Source organism: Bos grunniens, chromosome 14 (genome assembly GCF_055505025.1).
Source record: "Bos grunniens cultivar Pamir isolate PY7600 chromosome 14, Bosgru_T2T1.0, whole genome shotgun sequence".
NCBI lineage: Eukaryota > Metazoa > Chordata > Mammalia > Artiodactyla > Bovidae > Bos > Bos grunniens.
Window position 1 is genome coordinate 27021270 of NC_141178.1, and position 19999 is coordinate 27041268.

Here is a 19999-nt window from a genome sequence, read left to right on the forward strand (position 1 = left end):
GTTTCCTTAATTTCTCTGTTTTCTCATTGTTAGTGTATAGGAAATTTTTTCTAAAGATATCAGGACAGCTGTTACAAAGGAGGAACCATTTAGGAAAGGTCCTTCAGTTCAGTTCAGTCACTCAGTCGTGTCCGAATCTTTGCAACCCCATGAATCGCAGCACACCAGGCCTCCCTGTCCATCACCAATTCCTGGAGTTCACTCAGACTCACGTCCATCGAGTCAGTGATGCCATTCAGCCATCTCATCCTCTGTCATCTCCTTCTCCTCCTGCCCCCAATCCCTCCCAGCATCAGAGACTTTTCTAATGAGTCAACTCTTCGCATGAGGTGGCCAAAATACTGGAGTTTCAGCTTTAGCATCACTCCTTCCAAAGAAATCCCAGGGCTGATCTCCTTCAGAATGAACTGGTTGGATCTCCTTGCAGTCCAAGGGACTCTCAAGAGTCTTCTCCAACACCACAGTTCAAAAACATCAATTCTTTGGTGCTCAGCCTTCTTCACAGTCCAACTCTCACATCCATACATGACCACTGGAAAAACCATAGCCTTGACTAGGTGGACCTTTGTTGGAAAAGTAATGTCTCTGCTTTTCAATATGCTATCTAGGTTGGTCATAACTTTTCTTCCAAGGAGTAAGCATATTTTAATTTCATGGCTGCACTCACCATTTGCAGGTCCTTAAAATAGGTAAAATCTTGAGCTAGGGAAAAAACTGAAAAATGCCTTTTTTTTTTTTTAGGAAAAGGGAATTTTATGAGCAAAGAACAAACTATGAACAAACATGAAAATGTCAAAGAATATTAATGGGTTGAAAAATAACCAAGATGATTTCAGCTGAGAATGGATAAGTGATGTAGGAATCCATACAGGACACGACTGAGATTGCAAGACACAGATTTGAACCCTTATTTTGCCACTTAACCTTTAATCATCTGTAGATTATGATTATTAATCTACCTTAACTGCTTCACCAGATGATCCCTGATCATGCTGTAGCAGGGAGACCCCGTGCTCTAGATCCACCAGACAGACCGCAAATCAAAATAAAAAATAAACTGTTACTTTGCAAAGGAGTTTAAGGTATCACATAATCCAATGAACCATTATTTCATTTGCCAGATCCACTTGGAGAAAATGACAATACAAGTAACTCCTAGAGAATTTTTCAGAAAGGATGGGAGAAGAAGCCTCTTTGGGCAGGAAGATCTTTGGTTTCCCACCCGTCATAGCATGTTGATAGCTGCCCACCCCAGCACCACCAATGTTAACCATGCCTGCCCTGAAAAATTGACTGACTTCTTGATACAACCTGATTATTACTATGTGAATTGCTATTCCATTAATTTGAACTGAATGTTTTTCAGACCAGCAAAAGCACTCTTTTTGAAAACATTGCACACCTTCCCTTGATTACTGCTTTTTGGCACCAATAAGAAACCATAAACTAATATGTTACTTGGTGGGATAAGCAACTCAGTTCATTAATGCACTAAAGTCCTCTAAATTTCAGTTTCAGCCATAAAATGGAGATATTAATTCCTGCCCTCCAAGTTAGGAATTTATATATATTTTGTGTTAAATTGAAGAAAGTAGGGAAAAACCACTAGACCATTCAGGTATGACCTAAATCAAATCCCTTACAATTATACAGTGGAAGTGACAAATAGATTCAAGGGATTTGATCTGATAGAGTGCATGAAGAAGTATGGATGGAGGTTCGTGACATTGTACAGGAGGCAGGAATCAAGACCATCCCCAGGAAAAAGAAATGCAAAAAGGCCAGGCAAATGGTTGTCTGAGGAGGCCTTACAAATAGCTATGAAAAGAAGAGAAGTGAAAGGCAAAGGAGAAAAAGAAAGATATACTAATTTGAATGCAGAGTTCCAAAGAATAGCAAGGAGAGATAAGAAAGCCTTCCTTAGCGATCAGTGCAAAGAAATAGAGGAAAACAATAGAATGGGAAAGACTAGAGATCTCTTCAAGAGAACTAGAGATACCAAAGGAACATTTCATGCAAGATGGGCACAATAAAGGACAGAAATGGTATGGACTTAACAGAAGCAGAAGATATTAAGAGGTGGCAAGACAACACAGAAGAACTATTTAAAAAAAGATCTTCATGGCCCAAATAATCATGATGATGTGATCACTCACCTAGAACCAGACATCCTGGAATGCAAAGTTAAGTAGACCTTAGAAAGCATCACTACAAACAAAGCTATTGGAGATGATTGAATTCCAGTTGAGCTATTTAAAATCCTAAAAGGTGATGCTATGAAAGTGCTGCACTCAATATGCCAGCAAACTTGGAAAACTCAGCTGTGGCCACAGGACTGGAAAAGGTCAGTTTTCATTCCAATCCCAAAGAAAGGCAATGCCAAAGAATGCTCAGACTACTGCACAATTGCACTCATCTCACACACTAGTAAAGTAATGCTCAAAATTCTCCAAGCTAGGCTTCAACAGTATGTGAACTGTGAAATTCCAAATGTTCAAGCTGGATTTAGAAAAGGCAGAGGAACCAGAGATCAAATTGCCAACATCCACTGGATTATTGAAAAAGCAAGAGAGTTCCAGGAAAACATCTACTTCTGCTTTATTGACTACGCCAAAGACTTTGATTGTATGGATCACAGCAAATTGTGGAAAATTCTTAAAGAGACGAGGATACCAGACCTCCTGACCTGCCTCTTGAGAAATCTGTATGCAGGTCAGGAAGCAACAGTTAGAACTCAACATGAAACAACAGACTGGTTCCAAATTGGGAAAGGAGTATGTCAAGGCTGTATACTATCACCCTGTTTATTTAACTTATATGCAGAGTACATCATGAGAAATGCTGGACTTGGTGAAGCACTAGCTGGAACCAAGATTGCCAGGAGAAATATCAATAACCTCAGATATGCAGATGATGTCACCCTTATGGCAGAAAGTGAAGAAGAACTAAAGAGCCTCTTGATAAAATTCAAAGAGGAGAGTGGAAAAAGTTGGCTTAAAGCTCAACATTCAGAAAACTAAGATCATGGCATCTGGCCCCATCACTCATGGCAAACAGATGGGGAAACAATGGAAACAGTGAGAGACTTTACTTTTTTTGTCTCCAAAATCACTTCAGATTGTGACTGCAGCCATAAAATTACAAGACACTTATTCCTTGGATGAAAAGTTATGACCAACCTAGACAGCATATTAAAAAGCAAAGACATTACTTTGCCAACAAAAGTCCATCTAGTCAAACTCTGGTTTTTTCCGTAGTCCTGTGTGGATGTGGGTTGGACCATAAGGAAAGCTGAGTGCCGAAGAATTGATGCTTTTGAACTGTGGTGTTGGAGAAGACTCTTGAGAGTCTCTAGGAGTGCAAGGAGATCCAACCAGTCCATCCTAAAGGAAATCAGTCCTGAATATTCATTGGAAGGACTGATATTGAAGCTGAAACTCCAATACTTTGGCCACCTGATGTGAGGAACTGACTCATTGGAAAAGACCCTGATGCTGGGAAAGTTTGAGGGCACGAGGAGAAGGGGATGACAGAGGATGAGATGGTTGGATGGCATCACCGACTCAATGGACATGAGTTTGAGTAAACTCCGGGAGTTGGTGATGGACAGGGAGGCCTGGCATGCTGCTGTCCATGGGGTTGCAAAGAGTCAGACACAACTGAGCAACTGAACTGAACTAAACCAAATTCCCTACCTCTGTCTTGCCCCTCCCTCTTTCTTTCTTCCCACTGGTAACTACTAGTTTGTTCTCAGTATCTGTGAATCTGTTTGTTTTTTTATATTTACTAGTTTTTTGTTTTTTAGATTGTACATGTAAGAGATATCTTACAGTATTTGTCTTCCTCTGACTTATTTAACTTAGCATAGTACCCTCCAACTCCATCCATGTTGTTGCAAATGGGAAATTTGCAATCTTTTTTATGACTTGTATGTATGTATGTGTGTGTGTGTGTGTGTGTATATATATATATCTCATGTCTTCTTTATTCACTCATCTGTTGATGGACACAGGTTGCTTCTGTTTCTTGGCAGTTGTAAGTAATGCTTCTGTGAACATTAGGGTGCATGTATCTTTTCCAATTAGTGTTTTCCCTTTTTTCAAATATACACCCAGGTGTGAAATGTTTATATTAGAACAGAAGGTAGACTTATATGGAGTAACCTTTCTTGTCTTCTGATGTGTTCCTGGTCCTTCAACTGTAGTGGATTTTGAGGTGCCTGGGCTCATACTATTAAACTCTCTCATGGAGCATTTTTCTTATGTGACAAAATGAATGCTAACCGTTTTCTGTCCACAGCAGAAAAGGGGATAAGCCAGATTAGTACCTGAATATTTTAGGTGGAGTGACAAACGACACTTCAAAAAGCTAACAAGGAATGTTTGACTTTTCTCACGAATGTAATGCTTTGACTACTTGGTTTCAGAGATCACTAATGAAAAATTCATTTTACATTGATATATTTGGATTAAGTATGGCTTGGTCTGCTTCTTAAATCTCATAACTCCCATCCCAGGGTAAACTTCTTAAGATTAAAGTAAATCCTAGAATAATAGTGTTTTATTCATTTTCTATACTTTTTTTTTAAAAAAAAAACAACACAATCTGATTGAAATATAAGCAAAACACAGCAGAATCATGTAGAGGTTTTCAAAATATTGCTAAACGTTTCTTCATCTTAATTCAAATCCTAAAAGTAACCAATATTAACAGTTTGGCATGTATTTTTCATCTTTTTTATGCATTCAGAGAGAGAACAAATATATAGCTTGAATTTGTTTTCTTAAAAAATGTTGTTTTAAACATAAAATTGCATAAACTGATTCTTTTCCATTTAAGATAATTATACATATTTAAAGTCTGTACTTGTAAAGTATTCCTCATGCTACCTTGGGAATTAATTTTTAAAAATCCCTTTAGGAAAAATCCACATATGATTCAAGTTGGAGAACACTGATGAGCTGCATATGATTCCTCTGTATATCTGTACCATGATTTAGCTACATCAGTCTATCAATGACATCTTGGTTGTTCCTAAAATTTTTCTGTCACAAACAACACTTCAAAGAGCACCATCATGAAGATGTTTTTACACATAGCTTCCAGAAGTATTCTAGGACATATTACTTTTAAGAAAACTAATTACTGACTCAAAGAGCATATATATCATGCACTTGAAATATATTCCTAAACTGACCTCCAAAAAGACTTAACCTAGTTACACTCCAATCAGCAATACAGGAGAGTAATCAGTCCTCTACACTTCCACCCACATTAAATGCATCAATCTTAAAGATTTTCCTAAACTGATGATTCCTAGAATGTCGACATTTACTCTTGTCATCTCTTGTTTGACCACTTCCAATTTGACTTGATTCATGGACCTGACATTCCAGGTTCTTATGCAATATTGCTCTTTACAGCATCGGACCTTGCTTCTATCACCAGTCACATCCACAGCTGGGTATTCTTTTTGCTTTGGCTCCATCCCTTCATTCTTTCTGGAGTTATTTCTCCACTGATCTCCAGTAGCATATTGGGCACCTACTGACCTGGGGAGTTCCTCTTTCAGTATCCTATCATTTTGCCTTTTCATACTGTTCATGGGGTTCTCAAGGCAAGAATACTGAAGTGGTTTGCCATTCCCTTCTCCAGTGGACCACATTCTGTCAGATCTCATCTCACATGCTAGTAAAGTAATGCTCAAAATTCTCCAAGCCAGGCTTTAGCAATATGTGAACCGTGAACTTCCTGATGTTCAAGCTAGTTTTAGAAAAGTCAGAAGAACCAGAGATCAAATTGCCAACATCTGCTAGATCATGGAAAAAGCAAGAGAGTTCCAGAAAAACATCTATTTCTGCTTTATTGACTGTGCCAAAGCCTTTGATTCTGTGGGTCACAATAAACTGTGGAAAATTCTGAAAGAGATGGGAATATCAGACCACCTGATCTGCCTCTTGAGAAATGTGTATGCAGGTCAGGAAGCACCAGTTAGAACTGGACATGGAACAACAGACTGGTTCCAAATAGGAAAAGGAGGACGTCAAGGCTGTACATTGTCACCCTGCTTATTTAACTTCTATGCAGAGTACATCATGAGAAACGCTGGGCTGGAAGAAGCACAAGCTGGAATCAAGATTGCCGGAAGAAATATCAATAACCTCAGATATGCAGATGACACCACCCTTATGGCAGAAAGTGAAGAGGAACTAAAAAGCCTCTTGATGAAGGTGAAAGTGGAGAGTGAAAAAGTTGGCTTAAAGCTCAACATTCAGAAAATGAAAATCATGGCATCCGGTCCATCACTTCATGGGAAATAGATGGGGAAACAGTGGAAACAGTGTCAGACTTTATTTTTTGGGGCTCCAAAATCACTGCAGATGGTGACTGCAGTCATGAAATTAAAAGACGCTTATTCCTTGGAAGGAAAGTTATGACCAACATAAATAGCATATTGAAAAGCAGAGACATTACTTTGCCAACAAAGGTCCATCTAGTCAAGGCTATGGTTTTTTCTGTGGTCATGTATGGATGTGAGAGTTGGACTGTGAAGAAGGCTGAGCGCTGAAGAATTGATGCTTTTGAACTGTGGTGTTGGAGAAGACTCTTGAGAGTCCCTTGGACTGCAAGGAGATCCAACCAGTCCATTCTGAAGGAGATCAGCCCTGGGATTTCTTTGGAGGGAATGATGCTGAAGCTGAAACTCCAGTACTTTGGCCACCTCATGCGAAGAGCTGACTCATTGGAAAAGACTCTGATGCTGAGAGGCATTGGGGGCAGGAGGAGAAGGGGACGACAGAGGATGAGATGGCTGGATGGCATCACTGACTCGATGGACGTGACTCTGAGTGAACTCCGGGAGTTTGTGATGGACAGGGAGGCCTGGCGTGCTGTGATTCATGGGGTCGCAAAGAGTCGGATAGGACTGAGCGACTGAACTGAACTGAAACTGATGATTCCCCCAAAAAAAATTAAAAAAAAAATTTTTTTGACTGCATGACCTGGCAGGGACTAGAAATTGAACTCACACACCCCAGCCCCCTCATTAGAAGCTCAGAGTCCTAACCACTGGACATCTAGGGAAGTCCCCCCAAAACTCACACTATTTTAAATTCCAATTTTCTTATTACTAATAAAGTTGAACATTCTCTTTCTGTGTCTGTTTCTATTATTTACTTCTGTTAGTTGCTTTTCCATGTTCTTTGTCAATTTTTTTAATTTATTATAACTGCTTTATAAGAGTTCTTTGTATATTTTGAATATTCTTTGTTACATTTGTAAAAAATATTTTCTCCCTTTTGGTCATTTATGGTATCTTCTATTGTACAATATATTTTATCTCATCTGTTGGAAATCTTGTTAATCTTTTCCTTTGTAATTTCTGTATTTTCTGCTTTGCTTAGGAAGGTCTTGCCCACGTGAAGGCAGTAAAAATACTTCTCTGTGTTTCTCTAGTGCGACTTTCAGAAAATCAAACAACGCCTCTCCCAGAGCAGTTTGAGGGAGAATTCATTTGGATTGACACTCTAATACCAAAAACATTCCTTAATATGCAGGATGGGCTCTGAATTTGCTATCTTCATTCCTCTATTTCTTGCCCTAACACCACTTTACCTTAATTACCTTACTTAGGTTTATGGCTTATTTTGAAATTTGTTACTACTGTTTCCTCTTGTTTTTATTTTACCAAATTTTCTATACATATTCTCCTATAGAAAAACTTTAGGATCTGGATCTCAAATTCCATGAAATTTTCTATTGATTTTAATTGAAAAGAAATCAAATCATGAATTTGTAAATTTTTCCAATGCTGAGTCTCCCCATGGTACTCCCCATGGTAGTCTTTTACATTCATACGAGTCTCCCTTTTTTGCCTTTCATTAAAGTAGTGTAGCTTAGTTCAGATAGGATTTGAATCAGTTCAGTTCAGTCACTCAGTCGTATCTGACTCTTTGCGACCCCATGGACTGCAGCATGCCAGGCCTCCCTGTCCATCACCACCTCCCAGAGTTTACTCAAACTCATGTTCATTGAGTCAGTGATGTCATCCAACCATCTCATCCTGTCGTCCCCTTCTCCTACCTTCAATCTTTCCCAGCATCAAGGTCTTTTCTAATGAGTCAGTTCTTCACATCAGGTGGCCAAAGTTTTGGAGTTTCAGCTTCAATATCAGTCCTTCCAGTGAACACTTAGGGCTAAACTCCTTTAGGATGGACTGGTTGGATCTCCTTGCAGTCCAAGGGACTCTCAAGAGTCTTCTCCAACACCACAGTTCAAAAGCATCAATTCTTCAGTACTCAGCTTTCTTTCGGAGAAGGCAATGGCAACCCACTCCAGTACTCTCCCCTGCAAAATCCCATGGATGGAGGAGCCTGGTAGGTTGAAGTCCATGGGGTCACTAAGAGTCAGACATGACTGAGCGACTTCACTTTCACTTTTCACTTTCATGCATTGAAGAAGGAAATAGCAACCCACTCCATTGTTCTTGCCTGGAGAATCCCAGGGACAGGGGAGCCTGGTGGGCTGCCGTCTCTGGGGTCACACAGAGTCGGATACAACTGAAGTAACGTAGCAGCAGCAGCTTTCTTTATGCTCCAACTCTCACATCCATACATGACCACTGGAAAAACCATAGCCTTGATTAGACGGACCTTTGTTGGCAAAGTAATGTCTCTGCTTTTGAATATGCTGTCTAGTTTGGTCATAACTTTCCTTCCAAGGAGTAAGCATCTTTTAATTTCATGGCTGCAGTTACCATCTGCAGAGATTTTGGAGCCCGAGAAAATAAAATCTGCCACTGTTTCCCCATTTATTTGCCATGAAGTGATGGGACCAGATGCTATGATCTTAGTTTTCTGAATGTTGAGCTTTAAGCCAACTTTTACGTAATGTTAATTTTTTTCTAAGAACTTTAAGATTTTTGTTACTGTGAATGAAATTCCTTTCTCTTGACTTCTTAAATTGCCTATTCTGGATGTATAGAAAATGATACCAATTTTGTATGTTGACATTGAATCTAAACAACTAACAGTTTTGTTGTTTTTTACTTTTCCAATTCTATCATCTTTAAATACAGAGATGCATTTTCTCTGTTAGGGTCTAGCACTCTGTCATATGTATATGCCTATGTGCTATATGGCCTTGATATGACAGTTATATTTAAATTATGTTTTCATTTGTCTTTGCTTATAAATTTTAATTTCTTTTGATTTCCTTTTCAAGCCAAAATTTATTCAGAAAAGATTAAGTTTCCAAGTGATTAGTTTCCTATAAATTTCTGTTATTTTATTTGATTATATGATGATCAAATACTCCTTATTTCACTAATTTTAATATTTTTTATAGTTAGTGGACTAGTATATTGGGCTGGTATTTCCTTAGGCTCATTAGTGAACTAGTTAGTAAATTAGTAGCCTAGCAGGCTGCAGTCCATAGGGTCACACAGAGTCAGACAGGACTGAAGCAACTTAACAGTAGCAGCAATTCCTTAGCAAGACTTTCCACATCCATATATTTTTAAAAATGACTATATATTTTCAGTTCCTGGCTATAAAATTTCTCTGTATGTTTATTAGGTATAGCTTGTAATTGTATTATTTAATTTGCTTTATCCTTTATATCACTTAATTTCTGAGAAATATGTGTTAATTTTTTACAATAATTGTAGATATGCATCTTTCTTCTTGTGTTTCTAATATTTTGCCTTATATATTTTATAGCTATGCACTTAGATGTATATAAGCCAAATCTACTTGTCTACTATAAAGTCTTTTTTACCTTTAAAATATGCAGTATCTCTTTGTCTCATCTAATATTCTCATCCCAGAATGATGCAGTATAATAATTCATAGAAATATAGTTTTTCTGTATTAGTAATGCCATACTATCTTTTACTTTATTGTTATTTTCCTAGTACTTTTTGTCATCTTGTTATTTTCAGTTTTTCTATGTCCTCCTTTTCTTTCAAGTGAGTCCCTTGTAAACAAGAAATGGCTGGATTTTGTTGTAGTTTTTGGTACAGCTCTTGTTTTATCCACATGTGCTTTGGTGGTATTTGCTAATCCAAACCTTGAGGCATGACTTACGACATGTATGTGGTATCTGATATGGTAGCAGAAGAAATTGAGGACTGTTTCTGAAATATGGGGCATTATTGTATATGTGTCTAGGCATTTGAGGATTTTACTCTTAATAACATATATGACCATCATCATTTTTAGGATAAGTTGAAGCTATGAATTAAAGCATTATCTTCATGAGGACCTATCCTTTAGAATATTCTTTAATATTCACTTTGAGGTAAATACTTTCATAGCACACGTATTCTTTAGGATATCATTTTAGGAGATCTCTAACCAAATGCAAATGAAGAAGCTTTGGAAACAGTAAGCCAACTAAATCACCTTAAGCAAAAATTCTCATGGAAAAGGGCCAGAGAAAATTCCTTTAACTAGCAATTTAATTTCTTCAAGTTTTTATTTTGAAGTTTCCTTAATTATGTATGTATGTATGTAATAATACATAAAATTATGTATCATTATAAAGGGTTGTTAGTTTCCTTTGTTCTAAAATATATATATATATATATCCATGGGAACCCATGTTTCATTGGAATTTCATTTCACATCACTTCTGGGCAATTAATTTGTATATATGTTGACTCTTCACTCTTTTCTGTTCCACAACTGTCTGCACCTCTGGGCCTTTATGGTGACCTAAGCCAGAGTGTTTTCCAAGTATCGATGTGGTACGTTATGAATAGATCAATGGCTTTGGTTCAATGGTTAGTGAAACATTTCCAGATATAATAAAATTAATTAATAATCTGCACAGAAAGAAAAGCAGTAAAGAGTTGCCCATCAATTTACTGGACAGCATTTCTTTCATTTAGAGTGTATATATCTAAAATTGAAGTAGTTTTTACTCCTGACCTAGACCAGATATATTTTAACCATGGGGAAAATGTGGAAGCCAAGATCAGAGACCCATGTCTATGGTTTACAAGTGACTGTGGAATGCCCAGTACTAGTAACGGGTAAAACTGGGAAGGAAGCCATATTGGTCTAGCATCATTTTCTGACTAGACATCTGCAGTTCTTTGATATATTTCTATATGTGTATACTTGATCAAGATTACCGGGAGAAATATCAGTAACCTCAGATATGCAGATGACACCACCGTTATGGCAGAAAGTGAAGAGGAACTAAAAAGCCTCTTGATGAAAGTGAAAGTAGAGAGTGAAAAAGTTGGCTTAAAGCTCAACATTCAGAAAACAAAGATCATGGCATCTGGTCCCATCACTTCATGGGAAATAGATGGCGAAACAGTGGAAACAGTGTCAGACTTTATTTTTCTGGGCTCCAACATCACTGCAGATGGTGACTGCAGCCGTGAAATTAAAAGACGCTTACTCCTTGGAAGGAAAGTTATGACCAACCTAGATAGCATATTCAAAAGCAGAGACATTACTGTGCCAACAAAGGTCCATCTAGTCAAGGCTATGGTTTTTCCAGTGGTCATGTATGGATGTGAGAGTTGGACTGTGAAGAAAGCTGAGTGCCGAAGAATTGATGCTTTTGAACTGTGGTGTTGGAGAAGACTCTTGAGAGTCCTTTGGACTGCAAGGAGATCCAACCAGTCCATTCTGAAGGAGATCAGCCCTGGGATTTCTTTGGAGGGAATGATGCTAAAGCTGAAACTCCAGTATTTTGGCCACCTCATGTGAAGAGTTGACTCATTGGAAAAGACTCTGATGCTGAGAGGGATTGGGGGCAGGAGGAGAAGGGGACGACAGAGGATGAGATGGCTGGATGGCATCACTGACTTGATGGACGTGACTCTGCGTGAACTCTGGGAGTTTGTGATGGACAGGGAGGCCTGGCGTGCTGCGATTCATGGGGTCGCAAAGAGTCAGACATGACTGAGTGACTGAACTGATACTTGTATATGCATGTGTAACATTTAAATGAGTGACATGACCAAAAGAAAGAGAGGAAAAGGTGGGGAAGGGATGAAGGAGAAAGGCAGGAATGCAGGGAGAAATACAATTTAGATGTGTACATTTGGGTTACTTAGGCTATCAGGTTGAAATCAAATTTTTAAAGTGATAAAATTTATAATTGTTAGAAATTAACATAGAAGGGAACAAAAGAAAGCAAATTCTTAAAACTGTAATATGAATATACTGAGCATAGTGTGTAAAGCAATTTGTACCTTCAACCACTAACACATTTCAAAAATGCTATGATTTGGGGAGGGGAGCAGAGTGATGAAGTGAAAATATCCAGTTTTTAGACTCAAACACTCAATTTGCCACTTTCAGTGTGTACAACTCTGCATCTCAGGGCTTCCCTCTGTTAATTAGGAATGATCAAAATGCAAAGTAAGTCCAGTTGTTTTAAGGTTTAAATGAAATATTGTATAAGAAGTGCCAGTCATAGAAGTCAGTGAATAAGCAACTGGCATATTAGTGCTTGATCATCATTCGGTTTTCTATGAACCATCAAATGTCAAAGTGAAAGTGAAAGTCACTCAGTCATGTCCAGCTCTTTGCAACCCCATGGACTCCATGAAATTCTCCTGGCCAGAATATGGGAGTGAGTAGCCTTTGCCTTCTCCAGGGGATCTTCCCAGCCCAAGGATGGAACCCAGGTCTCCTGCATTGTAGGCGGATTCTTTACCAGCTGAGCCACAAGGGAAGCCCATCAAATGTCAAACAAAGGGTTAATTAATCATCAAGTACACTAGATCCCTTCTGATACACCTTTCATCAGAAAACAGAATTTGACAGTGTCTCCCTTGGAGTCCAAGGACTAATTAAAGTTCCCTTTCCATCAATAATACAGTTTGTTCCTGTACAGCATTTTAGAATATTTATAAGGAGGCTGTATTAGAGTTGACCCACAGTTTGGGAAGCTAGAAGGGAAAACATTTAGCATTACTCTGTAATGAGCACATCAAATACTTATGTATTCTTTACAACAAATCTACAAGGAAGATATTGTGTTCTCCATGTTACATATGAGGCAACTCCATTCAGTTGAAGGGAACTAACTCGATTCCCACACCTCATCAGTGGCTGATCTAGGTTTCAAATTAGACCTGACTACAAAGCCTACTATATTTTCATCACATAATAATGCCACTGAGAATCAATCTTGGACAGGTTGGTCTTCTAATTTTCAATGTAACTACAGTTTAGAAGAACAAATACATGAGTACACCAAGTTTAGAGAACAGTTATGGATGACACATAATCAAATGAGAATGACATTCAGAATTGCACTCTGTCTCAGAATTTTAAAGATCAGCACTCATAATAGAACAAAAACAATAAAATTGGCATGACACAACAGAGTGTTGGTTTGGTAGCCATGAGAGTCGAATCTAATTCTCTTTTGTATTTTTAGCCTTGGAAACTACTTGTTAAATTGCTTGCAACATAGGTTCAAATTCTGTTTTCTAGTGAATGGTTTTGGTCCCTTTTGTCCATTTCTAGATGCAACAGATGTCTTTTTTCTAAATGACTCATTACTGGAAACTTAGAGAAAACCTTTTGGTAAGTCTGCTGCTTTGCTCTCTCCTGTTAAGATTCAGAAAATTTAACACCTATCTTATGTGGAGAATTTTGGTGTTTTTTTCCCCCTAGTTTTCTCAATAGACTAAAAGCTCAGGATGGCATGTCGCATACTGTCACTCACACACATGCAGCCCCTGGTCAGTCCTGAGTGCTTGTCTTTTGAGGGAGTGTTCATAAAATATCTACCTGATCCTCTTGCCCCAAAACAAGTCTACATCTATGGCTTTTGTTAAAATAGCTGAAACTCCTACCATAATGTCTCCAATATTAAAAATTTAAATATGATTTCCATTAGAGATGGTGACTTCCCTGGTGGCTCAGACGGTAAAGCATGTGTCTACAATGCGGGAGACCCAGGTTCAATCCCTGGGTCGGGAAGATCCCCTGGAGAAGGAAATGGCAATCCATTCCAGTACTATTGCCTGGAAAATCCCATGGACAGAGGAGCCTGGTAGGCTACAGTCCATGGGGTTGCAAAGAGTCGGACACGACTGAGCGAATTCACTTTCACTTTCACTTTCCATTAGAGATATCTCCATAGAGTTTTCCTAGTTCTCCTTCCAGAATGCATTATCTTTGATATTTTTGTATCAGAAATTCTGTAGATTAGGGATATTGTAGGCCCATCCTTCACATTTGCCTCCTTAAATTACTAGACCTGATGTAAGTGGAATTATGACAGGTTCAGTTACTCAGTCGTGTCCAACTCTTTGCGATCCCATGAGTCGCAGCACGCCAGGCCTCCCTGTCCATCACCAACTCCTGGAGTTCACTCAGACTCACGTCCATCAAGTCAGTGATGCCATCCAGCCATCTCATCCTCTGTCGTCCCCTTCTCCTCCTGCCCCCAATCCCTCCCAGCATCAGAGTCTTTTCCAATGAGTCAACTCTTCTCATGAGGTGGCCAAAGTACTGGAGTTTCAGCTTTAGCATATGACAGGTTAGGGATGATGAAAGGATGACTAGAGAGCTTCAGGGCAGAGTTGAGTCAAAGGACTGCTCAATAGGAATTTGATTACATGAAAGGTGACTGGATTATCTTTAATAATACTTAGCAATAATAATCAGGTACACTTTCTAAAATGGTTTATGCTTGCTATATCAAGTGCTATATACAGTATTTATCTCAATACATCATTTTAAAATTATGTATTATTCCTATTTTATAATCTAGTAAAGTGAGACTTGGGAGGTTAAGTAATTTATATTAGTTTCTGCATCTATGGATGACACATGAAAGACACACTGAAACCACTATAACATATTACCTCCCTAAAAGTCAAGATTTGTGTGTGTGTGTGTGTGTATTGTTATTCCATGAACATCATATTCACACTCATATTGCATGTCCCTTAAAAACAGTTCAAATATCTTAGGAAAATTTGGTAAAACTGGAAATTATTTGGTGGTTGGCATTAAGACCGTTTCTACTACAAGCAGGAGTGGTTCACATTAAAGCAACCAAAATTATTTGAATTCTTTTTAAGTTCTCATTCTTGTCATTAAAGTGAAGTGGAAGTTGCTCTGTCACGTTTGACTTTTTGCAACCCCATGAGCTATGCAGTCCATGGAGTTCTCCAGGCCAGAATACTGGAGTGGGTAGCCTATCCCTTCCCCAGCAGATCTTCCCGACCCAGGAATCAAACCAAGGTCTTCTGCATTGCAGGTGGGTTCTTTACCAACTGAGCTATCCTACCTTTTTACCAGAGTTGAGCTACAGTGTATTTTTTTTTCTTTTTTTTTTTTTAATTTTTTATTCCTTTATTTCTCATGTGTTCCTCATCCTGAACCCTCCTCCCTCCTCCCTCCCCATACCATCCCTCTGGGTCGTCCCAGTGCACCAGCCCCAAGCATCCAGCATCGTGCATTGAACCTGGACTGGCATCTCGTTTCATACATGACATTTCACATGTTTCAATGCCATTCTCCCAAATCTTCCCACCCTCTCCCTCTCCCACAGAGTCCATAAGCCTGTTCTATACATCAGTGTCTCTTTTGCTGTCTTGTATACAGGATTATCGTTACCATCTTTCTAAATTCCATATATATGCGTTAGTATACTGTATTGGTGTTTTTCCTTCTGGCTTACTTCACTCTGTATAATAGGCTCCAGTTTCATCCACCTCATTAGAACTGATTCAAATGTATTCTTTTTAATGGCTGAGTAATACTCCATTGTGTATATGTACCACAGCTTTCTTATCCATTCATCTGCAGATGGACATCTAGGTTGCTTTTTGTATTTCCATACAAATTGTGAAATTATTTGTTCTAGCTCTGTGAAGAATACTGTTGGTAGCTTGATAGGGATTGCATTGAATCTATAAATTGCTTTGGGTAGTATACTCATTTTCACTATATTGATTCTTCCAATCCATGAACATGGTATATTTCTCCATCTATTAGTGTCCACTTTGATTTCTTTTACCAGTGTTTTATAGTTTTCTATATATAGGTCTTTAGTTTCTTTAGGTAGATATATTCCTAAGTATTTTATTCTTTTTGTTGCAATGGTGAATGGAATTGTTTCCTTAATTTCTCTTTCTGTTTTCTCATTATTAGTGTATAGGAACGTAAGGGATTTCTGTGTGTTGATTTTATATCCTGCAACTTTACTATAATCATTGATTAGTTCTAGTAATTTTCTGGTGGAGTCTTTAGGGTTTTCTATGTAGAGGATCATGTCATCTGCAAATAGTGAGAGTTTTACTTCTTCTTTTCCAATTTGGATTCCTTTTATTTCTTTTACAGTGTATTTTTTAAAAAAATTCTGCTGCAATAATAATGCAACCTTCATTTTGCAGACATTTTCAGAGTGTTTATTCATAACGTGCCAGGCACAGTGCTAGGCCCCAGAGATACACGTGTGAACCCTACACAGTCCGTGTTGTTCAGTCCCCAAGTCACATCAGTCTCTTCACGACCCCAGGGACTAGGACACCAGGCTTCCCTGTCCCTTACCACCTCCAGGTGTTTCCCACCATTCGTATTAAGACACTGATTGTGAAGATACAGGGCTTGCTCTAAATACTAGATGCTTAAACGTAACACGTATGCTCTCTGGCCACCCCACACCCTAATCACTACACCGTCACAGGATTTAGCTGATCAAGAAACATTTGCTAAATCTCTGCTGTGTCCCCAGGATGGCTTAGGTGCTGGTGACACAATGGGGAACAAGGGGGTACAATCAGTGCACGTGTTTGAGGAGGTGCTTCAACCAAGATGCATAACCCCCTGTTGAAGGGAGTTGAGGACAATCGTAGGCGTGAGTTGTGTGGACAGAGAGAAGGGAATAAGTGTGTTCAGGCAGTGAGAACACCCCCCTACACATACACCCGGTGGGCAGAGGTCCAGAGCTAAGGCAGGGCCCTGGGCCATTGTGTCTGGAGTGTAGGGTCTGATTTGAAAGAAAAGCAGGGATCTAATCATGTACTCCATGCCAGTCATATTAAAGGGTTTGCACTGTATCTTGAGCACAATGTGAAATCATTAACAAGGTTTAAGCATAAAACAAGAGACAAGATCTCTTTTAGCCTGTCAGCTAAAGAATGAATTAGAGGAAATCTAGGTTAAGGATAGAAGTATTAGGTAGGAAACTACTGTAATAATGCTAGTGAGACTTACAAAGCCCAGAGTAATGGCCATAGGATTAGAGAGATCTATGATATTTCACAGATGTAAATAGGATACAATCCACAAAGACTGACATGTGACTTGATGTGTGAGATGAAGAATGGGGAGAAGTCAAGGTGGTCTCCCGGGTTTATGGCTACGCTTGTGGGAGAGTGTTCAGTTCTGAACATTCATGAACACACGTTGAGCACAGGCTGCAGACCCACATTGTCTTGGGTGCTGGGGAGAAATTGCTGGACAAAACAATAGAGTCCTTGCTGTGCTGCAGCTTACAGGTTTCTAACATGCTCAGATGTTCAGATGGAAATGTTGGCCAGCTGTCCTTAGCATGCTGGAGAAAGACCTCTGCTAAGGGGTGCCATTTGAAAGAATGATCTTCTTTCAAATGTCAAGTCCACTTTACTTGACACCAGTGCAGGTCTAACTGGGAATGCAGCTGTGGATAAGACAAGCCTCTGCTCTCAGGGAGGTTGCTTTCTAGTGGGAAAGTGAAAGTCGCTTATTTGTGTCTGACTCTGTGATCCCATGCGACCCCATGGACTATACAGTCCATGGAATTCTCCAGGCCAGAATACTGCAGTGGGAAGCCTTTCACTTCTCCAGAGGATCTTCCCAACCCAGGGATTGAACCCAGGTCTCTCGCACTGCAAGAGGACTCTTTTCCAGCTGAGCCACCAGGGAAGCCCAAGAATATTGGAGTGGGTAGCTTATCCCTTTCCCAGCGGATCTTCCCGACCCAGGAATTGAACTGGGATCTCCTGCACTGCAGGTGGATTCTTTACCAACTGAGCTATCAGGGAAGCCCCCGCGTTCTAGCAGGAGAAAACATACAATAAACAAAAACTCCATGGTGTGTCAAGTGGATATAAATAATGCAAAGGAATACAAAGCGCAGGGTAAGAGGAGAGAGAGTGACAGAGGTGGAGAGAGGTGGTATCTTAAATAAGAGGATCAGCTTGTATCTCCCATAAGGAGGGGAGGTATCATGCCGACCTCCCGAGAAGAATCTTGTTGACCGAGGGAATAGCAATTACATGCTGAGGTGCTTGGTGCGTCCTAAGAACATCCAGAAGGCCAGGGCAATGGAAGCTCAGTAAGCTACAGGAGACTGGGCTACCGAGCCCCAGTCTGCACTCTGTGGGGTGCAGACCCCACAGAGCCTTGTAGACTGTGATAAGGACTTTGGACTTTCTTCCTAGTGAGTTGAGAGACCACGAGAGATTTCTAAGAGGAGTGACATGATCTGACTTGTATAACTAAGGATCACTGGCTACTGGGTGAAGAAGAGACTTCACACAGCTTAATACAGTTCATTTATACTGCACAGCTCACTCTAACTGGTTATCAGGTAACTAAATGCTCTCTACTTATATCCTTTCCCCTTCCCTCTCTCTCTTTGTAGAGTTGCTCTCTATTTAGAGTCAGCATAGATGAGCAGCCTTTGTAGTTTAGGGGACCCTTTGGTTTCAGAATCAAACAGTAGTCAGAGCCCCAGAGGATGCAGGCAGGTCCTGGACTAATGTAGGCTTTTAGGCATTACAGCAAAGGAGTGTGCCTGTGTGTATGCTCAGTGGTGTCCGACTCTTTGTGACCCCATGGAGCGTAGCCCACAAGGCTTCTCTGTCCATGGGGATTCTCCAGGCAAGAATTCTGGAGTGGGTTGCCGTGTCCTACTCCAGGGGATCTTCCCAGTCCAGGGATTGAACCCGGGTATCCTGCATCACAGGCGGATTCTCTACCATCTGAGCCACCAGGGAAGCCCCAGAGTAAAGGGGCAATTCCTTCCATATTATGTAGGAAGTTCTCTAAAGGCAGAGATTCAAGGCAGAAGTCTCTTTCAGAAGTGGAATAACACTCATTGGGGTGGGGCGGGGGCACAGTGTCTGGTCCCTCAGGAACCTGAACACAGTAGTGAGGAGGGTGGATTGCATTGCAGAGTGAAAAACACTCTCTGCTCCGTTGGGTAATGTGGACAGGTAATGTGGACAGCTAATGTGGCTGCCTATCAGGGAGGCTTAGATCTAACTGAGGTGTGCCAGGGAAACTCCAAATGCCTGAGTTAAGTGTAGAAAAACTAAAAGTGAGAGACAACTAAAGAAAAAAAGCCACACTGAGTTTTGCACTGATTTTATTCTGCTGCCATGATGCCCTCAGGGCCAGAGAACTAGCAGCACTAAAGTTGCTTTTAGCAGGAAAAAGTCCTTATTCCTACTTTGCTGAAGGTATGTTTGTGTGTGCTTTTCTTTTAAAATGAAACATCAACATTATTGTTTGCTTACAGGTACAGTCCAACCGGAATCAAATATGGTGGTGGTGTTTTTGTGGGGTTTTTTTAAACTGCTTTTGTACCTTCTCAACTCTTAAAGCATGCAGCCCTTGAGGGTTCTATAAGGATCCCTCACATTTCTACTGGGGCTCCATCTTAACTCTGCTACATAGTAGAATCACCAGAGGAGATTTTTTTAAATTGATGCTCCATCAAGAGAAAGAGAAGATAAACCACAGACTGGGAGGCAATATTTGCAAAAGACATATCTGATAAAGGACTATTATACAAAATATACAAAGAACTCTTAAAACTTAGCAGTAAGACAATGAACAACCTGCTATTTAAAAATAGGCCAAATACCCAAACAGGCTACTGGCTCAGTGGTAAAGGAATCTGCCTGCAATGCAGGAAACCCAGGTTTGATCTCTGGGTCAGGAAGATTCCCCTGGAGAAGGGAATGGCAACCCACTCCAGTATTCTTGCCTGGAGAATCCCATGAACAGAGGAGCCTGGT

General features: G+C 39.8%; 1 long non-coding RNA gene across 3 annotated transcripts in view; it reads left to right on the forward strand.

Annotated features, from left to right (window-relative positions):
* LOC147359222 (uncharacterized) overlaps positions 1-19999 on the forward strand; it is a 99862-nt gene that overhangs the window by 5126 nt on the left and 74737 nt on the right. For 2 of the 3 annotated variants that reach the window (XR_015140188.1, XR_015140189.1), the window contains exon 3: positions 742-2458. The exons of the other annotated variant lie outside the window; for it this stretch is intronic. This is a non-coding gene — a long non-coding RNA (uncharacterized LOC147359222). Of the gene's footprint in view, positions 1-741; positions 2459-19999 lie in introns of those variants that run through there. 3 annotated transcript variants of the gene reach the window in all.